The sequence below is a fragment of the Zingiber officinale genome, chromosome 4A (genome assembly GCF_018446385.1).
Source record: "Zingiber officinale cultivar Zhangliang chromosome 4A, Zo_v1.1, whole genome shotgun sequence".
Lineage (NCBI taxonomy): Eukaryota > Viridiplantae > Streptophyta > Magnoliopsida > Zingiberales > Zingiberaceae > Zingiber > Zingiber officinale.
The window spans coordinates 18,101,936-18,112,208 of record NC_055992.1 but is presented as its reverse complement, the minus strand read 5'-3'; the positions used below and the strand labels follow the sequence as shown (position 1 = coordinate 18,112,208).

At 40.1% G+C, this 10,273-nt stretch overlaps 1 long non-coding RNA gene and 1 pseudogene across 1 annotated transcript; both read right to left on the bottom strand.

Moving 5' to 3' along the window:
* Window positions 1-204: 204 nt before the first annotated feature.
* Window positions 205-582, bottom strand: LOC121973182. Its single transcript, XR_006109408.1, has 3 exons — window positions 563-582; window positions 346-459; window positions 205-261 (listed from the first exon to the last, which is right to left on the bottom strand). It is a non-coding gene; the product is annotated as an uncharacterized LOC121973182 (long non-coding RNA).
* Window positions 583-2,428: 1,846 nt separating this feature from the next.
* LOC121972281 overlaps window positions 2,429-10,273 on the bottom strand; it is a 30,340-nt pseudogene continuing 22,495 nt past the window's right edge.

Below are 10,273 nucleotides of genomic sequence, written 5' to 3'. Positions count from 1 at the left end.
AATGCATCATATTGAATGCCTCTCCATGACTAGCTTAATAGCCTGTGCTATAGACATGTCTTCATTTGTTTCATACCTGAGTTTGTTAGCCTGTAAACGTTGAACAGTCATTTCACAAGAGAAATATTTCCAAGTTATCAGCACTGCAGATATAAGGTTAATAAAGAACTTGCCTCTTCCAGGATGGTTTCAAACACCTGACCAATTTTTTCCACTAGATCTTGAGGCACTTGATGTCCATCACCATCAAAGAGTGCGTAGCTGAAAAATAGAAATAAATTTGTCTCCATAAGATTATAGTCTCCATGATCAGTGATATATGTTAGTTATTCAATTAACCATTACCTCTCCAAGTCATGATCATACAAGACAGAATTGTCACCAGAAGTTCGATAAATTGGTAGACCAAGTCTTCCAATCCAAGATGCCAATGGATTCTCGTTGCAGACACCATGCAACCTGAAGTGTCCAAATTAAAACTTCTAGTCACTGAAATTTTGAAGGCTGGCCACAATCCTCTTCAGAAGGAATGAAAACAAAAACACAAAAAAAAGAAGCATACCAGGCTGCTCCCATGTCAATAGGAAAACCAAATCAGTAGTTAGTGTGAACTCGACCACCAATTCTATCCCGAGATTCTAAAAGCACAACCTAAGGAATAAAAAATAAACTTCCATGTGATACAAATTTACGCAGCCACTTCACACACTGCATTCATATCAGAACTTAGAATCTAATATGTAAAGGCAACTGAAAAAACTGTTAATTTATATCGACATAACACCTGAAAAGCTGCATTTTTCAGTGCATGAGCAGCTGCAATCCCTGCAAATCCCTTAATATAAGTGAATATATACCACAAAACATAGGAGTTAAGAATTAAGACTAAGCATAAAGTTCAACATAATTATTAAACAAGTTCCACATGTAAATATAAAAGTCACAAAATTGATAATAATAGTTACAGAATATTCGAATGTCAAAATGACAAATTAATATGTCATAATACTTATTTAGCAAGTTCACATAGATATAGTGAAAATTAAAGAAATGCACACTTATGATACAATAAGTAAATTTTGTTCCCATAGTAAGCTATTCTAAAGACATCATATATCGCCACAAGAACATATCACTTGAATATTATTATCAGCAAACACCAATAGATATTTTTACCGCTTTTTTATGCATAGCATGTCCTTGAAGAACCAGACCCTTCTTGTGAATTGTGATAATTAATTGAATCGTCCAGATTGTCATTCAACAACAACAAGTCTAGCTTTAGAGTTTGCAAAGTATATAACAAAAACTGGCTAACAAGGTTTGTTATTTTATTCATTGTGATATACTCTAAATTAAACTTCTCATACAGTTAAATAGATGGATGAATTCTTAAAATATATTTCAAAGTAAGTGAACTATTGTTGTGATGAAGTGTATGTAGGCTTGAAAAATTCGGATGGAATAACCTGTTTGATGAGCACTACAGAAGAAAGCCATGTCTTGTGGAATGATAAATGAACAAGTGAAGTTGAGAACATAAAGAATAAGGCAAAAAAGAATTTTAAAAAAAAAAGCAAAAAAAGGCAGCAGATTCTTGGATACAATGTCGGGAGCAATGGAAATCTCTTTCTATTAGACATCAATTTCTTTAAGGCATTCCATCTCTTATCAGCTCACACAAACCAGCAGTAGAAGCATAAGAATGAAGAGAAGCATTATAAAAGGTAAGAAATCAACCGATTTGGTCGAACACCTAAAAGTGCAGGAAAACAATCCTTCCAAGACTAGACCTTGAACTTCACACTGACCCTTAAACAATCAGTAACGAAAATAAGGATAGAATACCCAATCTTGTGATCGTTACAGCAGGAAGACGAACCTGGTGGAATGATAAAGGAGCAAGTAGAATTGAAAAATGTAAAGAAAGGGGCGAAAGATGCATCAAAAAGAAGAAAAAAATGAGCAAATTCTTGGATGCAACCGAAATGCTTTGCATCCGACATCATACCAAACGACCAATTTCCATGAAACGCATTCAGTCACTCTCCATCATTGCTTGCACAATCCAGATGGGGAGAAGCATTAAAAAGAATATGAAGAATTGTAAACTTTTGTCGGTTAAAAGGAAATGTATACTTCTTGCTGCAAGTTAATAGAACTCTGAGCGTAACAGGAGTGGGGGAAAAAAAATGTAAGAAATGGAAAGATTTGAACAAAGACCTGGAAGTATCTGACACTCGAATGCTTGAACGATCCGAGTTGGCTCATGAGGATTTGGATGTTTGCGTCGGCCTCGAGAACGGTCAAGTGGCGTGGGAGTGGGATGACGAAGAAGTCGACCGAGGGGTGATCATGGAGGGCGATGCCCAAAAATTTGTGACCTAGGTTTCTGGACGAGGCGCTGGCATCGGAGACATATGCACCTTTACGGTCGATGGCACGGTAGATAGCGATCCGGTGCAGCCAGTTCCCAACTTTTGTGATGTCGCCGAAGCCCTCCATACCAACTTTTGTGATCATCGTCCACTGTCGCCTCGTTCTCGCCGGTCATTTCCTCGAGCGACCTTCCCTTCGACTCCGGCACCAGGAAGGTGCACGCTAGCCCTAGAAGATTGCACACGGCAAGCAAGAAGAGGGCATTCCTCACCCCGATCCCGGCAGGGTAGCCTCGGTCCGCCTTCGCTGGGTCCGGGTTCTACGCCAGGTACAGGAACCCGAAGGCCCCCACGATCGCCCCCATCTTCCCTGTCGCTGCCGATATCCCGTGGCATGTCGACCTCAGCCGCGGAGGTCTGCGCCGGGAAGACCTCCGCCGGCACGATGAACGTCGTGCTGTTCGGCCCGAAGTTGGCGAAGAAGAAGGTGAAGGCGTACATCACCACGAAGCCAATGTGGTTCCCAGGCGTTGTCCAGTAGTGCTACGGCACTGCCAGCCCCAGCATGAACGCCGTCATCATTCCGAACCCTAGGACTTGGATCGTGAACCGGCCGATGATGTCGATCAGTGACACCGTGAACCAGTACCCGGGCACTGTGCCGCAGAGCGCGATTAGGGTTTGCGCTCGCGCAATGCGTATAACCTCCGCTTTAGAATAGTTGTTGCAAAATATAGTTCGTACAAAATTGTAATTTTATTTTTACTATTTGAATAAATCCATCCATCTTAAAATAAACCACAAATTTTATCTTAGAGATAAACATTAAGGGATATAAATTTCACTTCATCAATGAAAATAGGCAAATAACTATGTTTGACTATTTTTTTTATAAAATAATTTTTAAAGACAACATAGTTTTAGACATCAAATTAAAATATGCACATTAAAATGTAAGCAACGGTAATAGACAACGGTTGATTAAAACTGTTGTCGTATGCCAAATAAAGATATCTCATAGACAACAATTTTAAAAAATCGTTGTCTTATGTATGTCAAAGACAACGGTTTTTTAAACATTGTTGTCTTTTTTTAAAAAACACGACCAACAACAACAGTTTTCAATAAAACTGTTGTTAAATGACAAAAAGACAACAGTTTCTCAAAAAACTGTTGTCTATTTGGTGTGGTTAAATCTATAATTTCTTGTAGTGATGTCACCAAATCTTTAAAGCATAGATGATGGCGGCTAGCTCCAGGTCATGAACTGGATAGTTCTTCTCATGCTCCTTTAACTGTCGAGAAGCATAGGAGACTACCCTGTCGTGCTGCATCAGAACAGCGCCCAACCCCTGAAGAGATGTGTCAGTGTAGAGTACAAATCCGTCCTCTCCAGAAGGTAAAACCAAAACTGGAACCGACACTAATCTCCTCTTCAACTCCTGGAAGCTGGTCTCGTAGTCCTCGGACCACGTAAACTTCACGTCTTTCCTAGTCAGGTGTGTCAGTGACATGACTATGAGGGAAAAACCCCTTGATGAACCGTCTGTAATATCGAGCAAGACCAAGGAAGTTGCGAGTCTCCTGTAAACATCTAAAGCTCCGCAAGCTCTAATGGTAAAATCAAGAACTCACAATGTCTGTACTAAAGACATTCCTAACCATAAGATCTCTGACAATAACTCTGAAATCTAATTACCAACAATATAAATCACCAAAGAATAGATCCACCAGTGTGAGAGCAACGCTCCATCACAGAAAATACCACATATGTGGGAGCAACGCTCTACCACAAGAAATCCTCAATATGTGGGAGCAATGCTCCACCACAAGAAATCCTCAATATGTGGGAGCAACGCTCCACCACAACCAATCTAAAATATGTGGGAGCAACGCTCCACCACAAACATCTCATAAGTGACCAAGACACCTAACTATCCAACTAGAGACTGCACGAGATCACTCTATCACATATCACTGTGGCAGCCAAGGATATCACAATCCAGTAAGCATATCAAATCCATCGTCAACTCTATCAACATCGTAGTGGGTCACCCACTAATAGTAGAATTAGTTGACAGAGCAATACTACAAATGACATATTGTAAACACTCAACATAGGTAGAATCATCATAATGCTACCCACAATACACCTGGTATATGTGCACACACAACATAGGTATGATTGACATAATCTTCCAATTAGTACACACCAAACATACTCATAACACAGATATAAATCAACGTGATACCTCCAAAAATACATTCTCCAAAAATACATTCCGAACTCGTGTGCATATATCGACGTAGGTATAATCGACAATACACCTCAAACAACATTCACCTAACATATATATACACCTATGCCAAGAGAATAATCAACATAATACTTCCAACAAATCATAATAGACATGAGTGTACACACAGAACTAATATAATCAACAAGATACCTTAAATATTACACCGAACACATCTGCACATATCACAACTCAGATTAAATCGATAAGATACCTCCAAATAAACACTCAAACACATGTGCACATTCCACAACATAGATTAAATCGACAAAATAGCTCCAATAAATCAATCAGACACGTATGCCTAACCACTAGGGTATAATCTACTAGACACCCACAATAATCATAACTGGACAAGTATACACCCACTACATGTAATTAGACCGTCTATCATAGAACTCCTACAACACATAATAATCATATGTACACACCACATAGATATACATAATCAGCATATTTAACCTAATCAACCTGACATTCCTTATGCTACCTTCTAAGTTATCCAACCCGGTACATACAGTCCATGGTCAAAGTCTTCATGAAATAGGATACATCGATCCTCTAAAACTAGTCGAGCCGACAATGCTATACGGTTATTCTAGTCCTTTCCATGTCGGTACAAGCCTTGTACTCACATGTGCTCAAAATATCCAACTAAGCACGAATAACCCCAAAGATCAGCACTCTATAATTAGAGTAAGTCGATCCTCTGCTGATCGGACCAACCCAAAAATGAATCGGTCATCGACTATCTAAATCTAACAAGCGTACATTAATCATCCACAAGCAACTAAGGTAAATCGATTTACGACTACCCAAGTCGACAAGCGTAAATCAGTCTTCTATTGACCGATCTAACCATAGTAAATTTATCGGTGGTGCCGGTGTCGCTGGTGTCGGGTACACTGTAGGTCCAGGTGACGGTGGCACCGGGTACGCCGGTGGTGCCAGTGGTGATACCATAGATCCGGTAGAGGTGGGTACGACGGGTGCAGCCGAGGTAGGCACCTCTAAAAAAAAGTCATCGGGGTATGAGACCCCGATGCGCCCGCAGTATCCTGAGTCTGTCCCTGACTGGCAGGCTCAACACCAGTAGGCATCTCTGGCAAGTCCAGAGATCCCAAGGTACTCGTACGTGGCCGTCCAGCACCACGTCTCGACGCAGCTGCGAGAGTAGATCTCCTCCTATCTGTTAAGTTGTATCATAGATATTACTACAAATATCAACTATAAGATAGCATATCATACCTATTTGCCGTCTGGAGATATTCCGTCGCTGTCCAGTCCCCAAATTGACCTCAAAAATTTCGAACGAGAAAATCGACGGAAATTCATACTGAATCCGAAAATAAGTACCCAAGTTAACTAATAACCTTGGGTTAACCCAAAATCTAGAACACCAAAAGCAGGTATCGTAACCCGCTCTGATACCAATACCAATAAATTGGTATCAGATAAATCTCGAAATCTGTAACACAATATACAAACAAGTATCGCCAACCTGACTCTGATACCAAATTAATTATCATGCCCCGGGGGAGTCCCTGTCCGAAGAAATTTCGGCAGCATCTCCCCTGTACGGCTGACAATCTGAAACTATCTACAATGCCCTCTAGGCCACATATACCTCGGCCAACACGGCCGGAACAATAAAAATAATATAAGGCAATCACCCATGCAGTTAATAGTTAATAAACTAGAACAGTGATAAAGAGGACTCAAAAACAACCCTACTCAACTACACCCATAAAGCACAAAATCGATGTCCTACTCCACTACACCCATAAAGCTCAAATCCGACGATAAAATCAACTCAACTCTTCTGCCATCTAAGCAGGCATGTAGTAAAATAAATCCAAATAAAACTCATAGACAATATCCATAAAGTAAACTAATACAAGTCCAGATGTCAAAAGCAGAATAAGTCTAAACACAGTCTAATAAAGAAGAACCAAAAGACCAACAAATGTCCTCGTGGACTACAGGGGACTAGCGACTGGAACTCTCCAGACAACATCAACCTGAAAATAGCAACAGAGGAGGGTGTGAGTCCATCACTCAGCGGGTAACAACTGATATGCATAATAAAGAAAATAACAACCAGCACTAATCATGCGTACAGTCTCCTGATATAAGAAGGATAAATGCAACTGAGGTAAGCAGAAGAAAACTATACTAACCAGGACCAGGGTATAAGTATAACAGGGTCGTCAGACCGAGAAGTATCAAAATCCTGTATGCATGTCAATCATATGCATCCATATAAATGCAGCAAGTAAATGCAGCAAACACAAGCAATAAATGCATCATGCATGTGATGCCAATGTCATGGTCACCCCTGACGCCAGTCAGCCATCTCACACACAATAGTGAGATCGAGTGGGTAGGGCTGTGACAACCATGCACTCTGTCATCACTGCTCCTGATAAGTGACCGAGTGGACGGGATGCTGTCGGAGTACACCTATCCTCCTACCCCAAATCATAAATGGGGGAGCTCAATGCTCTCATCTCCCGGTACACAATGTCGGGGAGGAATCTCTGCTGGCTACCATACTGCGTCACACTACCCATGAGCGGACCAATGGAGCCAAACAAAGTCCAACCACCTGCCGGTTACCACGCTGCTACACTAAACCAGCGAAGCCAAACAGAGCAGAACTATCTGCCGGCTACCACACTGAGTCACCAGACCAACGGAGCCAAAAAGCAGAACTACCATACACCTGTCTGATATACCACTAACCCATGAGTGGTGGTGTGTACAGATACATGTAACTGGCGATGTGCTCGACAATAATGGAGCAGACTATCACACAGCATGCAATCATACGAGATGATGCATGACACTAAACATGGCAATATCCTGAACAACATAGCAATATCCATATATAAATATAAAATGTGTACCATAGGACAATGAATCAAATCAAAAGTATACAGATTAGATAAGGTATCAAAAACCCTATGTCCTGAAGATAATATATAACAAGATTGTGTCACTACCCCTATAAGCATGTATAATCAGAAGTACTAACATGATGTGCATAATAAATAAGCAAACAAACATGTAACAGATCGGTTAGTGATCAACCGAAGAAGATAAGAAAAACACAATCGTTGCTATTTGTTAAAAACATTACTATGCATATCAAATGACATAAAGTCAAAGTACCCGCCTCCAAAAGACAGGATCCAATCCAGTCCAATTCCGACGTCGAGATACTCGTCTCGCATCAAAGTCCTGTAGTAAATCATACAGTTTAGCTAAGTTAATTATAAACAAATAGCTAAACAAATTCCTAATCCACCGATCATCTAGGGTTAGCTTCATTAACCCTAATTACACCATTAGATTAATTCTAAACCTAAGTTAACAATTATTGCTAACACAACTAGCAATCATCTACAACGAAGATCAAAACCCTAAACCTTACCTCAATTCATAGCCTTGTTACTGCTGGTGGAATACGACCCAAGGAGTTCACCACTGAAACTGGATCATCGGAACCGTGAATCACCCATAATCAGTATTAACCGACGTTATACTGACCAGACAAGCATAAAATCTGATACGAACCATACATACCCCATTTCTGTGCCAAATATCCCTTCCTCTCTAAGGATTAGCAGCCAAATCTCTGCCGGCAATGTCTCCAATCTGGATGCCGACAGAAACCATAGCCTACTATCGTCGACAGATCGAAGATGGCGGCTTGGATCGGGAAGAGGTCCTCGGCTCCTTGCTCCTTGCTCCTGTCCGAAACCAACCCGAGCAGAGACGCGGCGGTGAGAAACCAAATCTAGGGCATGGCGGTGGAACGCTGAGAATAGAGGGGACAAGAAAACTCACACTCTGCATTGGCACGCATGGGAAGAACTAGGGCTCGGCTTCACAGAGAAGAGGAAGAAGAAGGACATAGTCGGCGCTAGGGCTGAGGAGAAACGGCTGTGGCGTCGGCGTCTATCGGGTGACCTCGCTTCGGGCGGAGGAGTCGTGGCGCGATCGAGGGAAGAGGAAGAAGGGAAAAGGAATCAGAAGAGAGGGGATCACGGAAGAAAAGGAGAAGAGGAGACGACAATTTCGGCGCAGAGGAGGTTAGGGCACGGCGTCGGGGAAAATGGCTTTGCACGCACACAGGAGGGAAGAAAAGAAAGACAAATAAACATAAAAAGGAAAAGAAAACTTTTCCTCGTTAAAAATGGGATAGCCTAAACAGGCTTTCCCGGGACCCAATATTTATCCCCGTAAATTCGTCCATACAAGCTCCGAAAAATTTTCATAAAATTTCTAAAAATTTTGAAAAATTCTCTTATCATTATTTGCCATTTTTCTGGTATTTTACAATGACATTAATTTTTATGATAAGTTATGTGTATGCATTAATTGCTTAAAAGTCATAAACTTTAAAAATCTTTTGATCATAGCTATTACTGACTTCAAGATGATATTTTTGGACATATATAGATTACGATGCAATTCAAAAACTTGTAGCACTTGGAATGAATCTAATCAAGGCTCTCTAGGTCTATCAATGGATTTTGATCGATATTTATTAATGTACCTAAGATATTTAGATTTTTGAAAAATTAACATGTAATAGAAGAGGGTCTTGTAGTTAGGTATTTATAGCGTTCATGTCTAGTTCTGACATCCCTATAATAAGTTACGCATATGTGTTAATTGTCTTAAAAATCATAAAATTTGAAAACCTTATGATCACTACTGTTAATGACTCAAGCTGATATATTTGGGTGCACATAGACTTCGGGGCACTTTAGAAATCTGTAACACTTGGAATGAGTCTAATTAGAACTTTTTGGGTCCATCAATAATTTTTGACCTAAACGTATTAATGGACCTAGAATATTTGGATTTTTAAAAAGTTGACACATAATGGAAGAGGTAATGCAATCAAGGCATTTATGGTGTCCATGTATAGTTCTGAAATCCCTATGATAATTTATGTGTATCTGTCAAATGTTAAAACAATGACAAAATTATTCGTGTCAGGACTGATGCGAGCTAAGGGGGGTGAATAGCTTTGATCGCTTCTCTTCGATGATTTGTGTTTGTCGTTGAATACGCAGAGGAAACCTTTCTTTAATCTCAACTCCACATGCACAATACATTGGTTTACTTGGTATTCGCCTCCTTAAGGCTATTAATCCAAGGGTCCACTCCTCGTTTACAATTTCCATTAAGAACTTCCTCCTTCTCAAAAACCTTTCAGAGACGGAGAAACCCCTTATAAGCTTGAGCACAAGAATATAACAAGAAACAAGAATGCAAAGACAAATGAAATAAAAAATAACTTTACAATCAAAGCCTTTGCTTGATCTCTTATTGGTTGGAAATGCCTCTCGTTGGCCCAAAAATGTAGTAGCACTTTACTTCAAAACCCTCCAAGAACTAGTTGTGAAAACTCCTTAAAATCCCTTCTTTAAAGCCTTTAGGTTAGGGTTGATTTCTGTCTATCAATCGACTGATCTTACACATTAGTTGATTAATATGGTATTTGACCATTGAACTATTGGTGTAATCTTGCCATGGATGAGAAGTTTCAAAGATTGACAATTATTTAAGTTTATATTAATA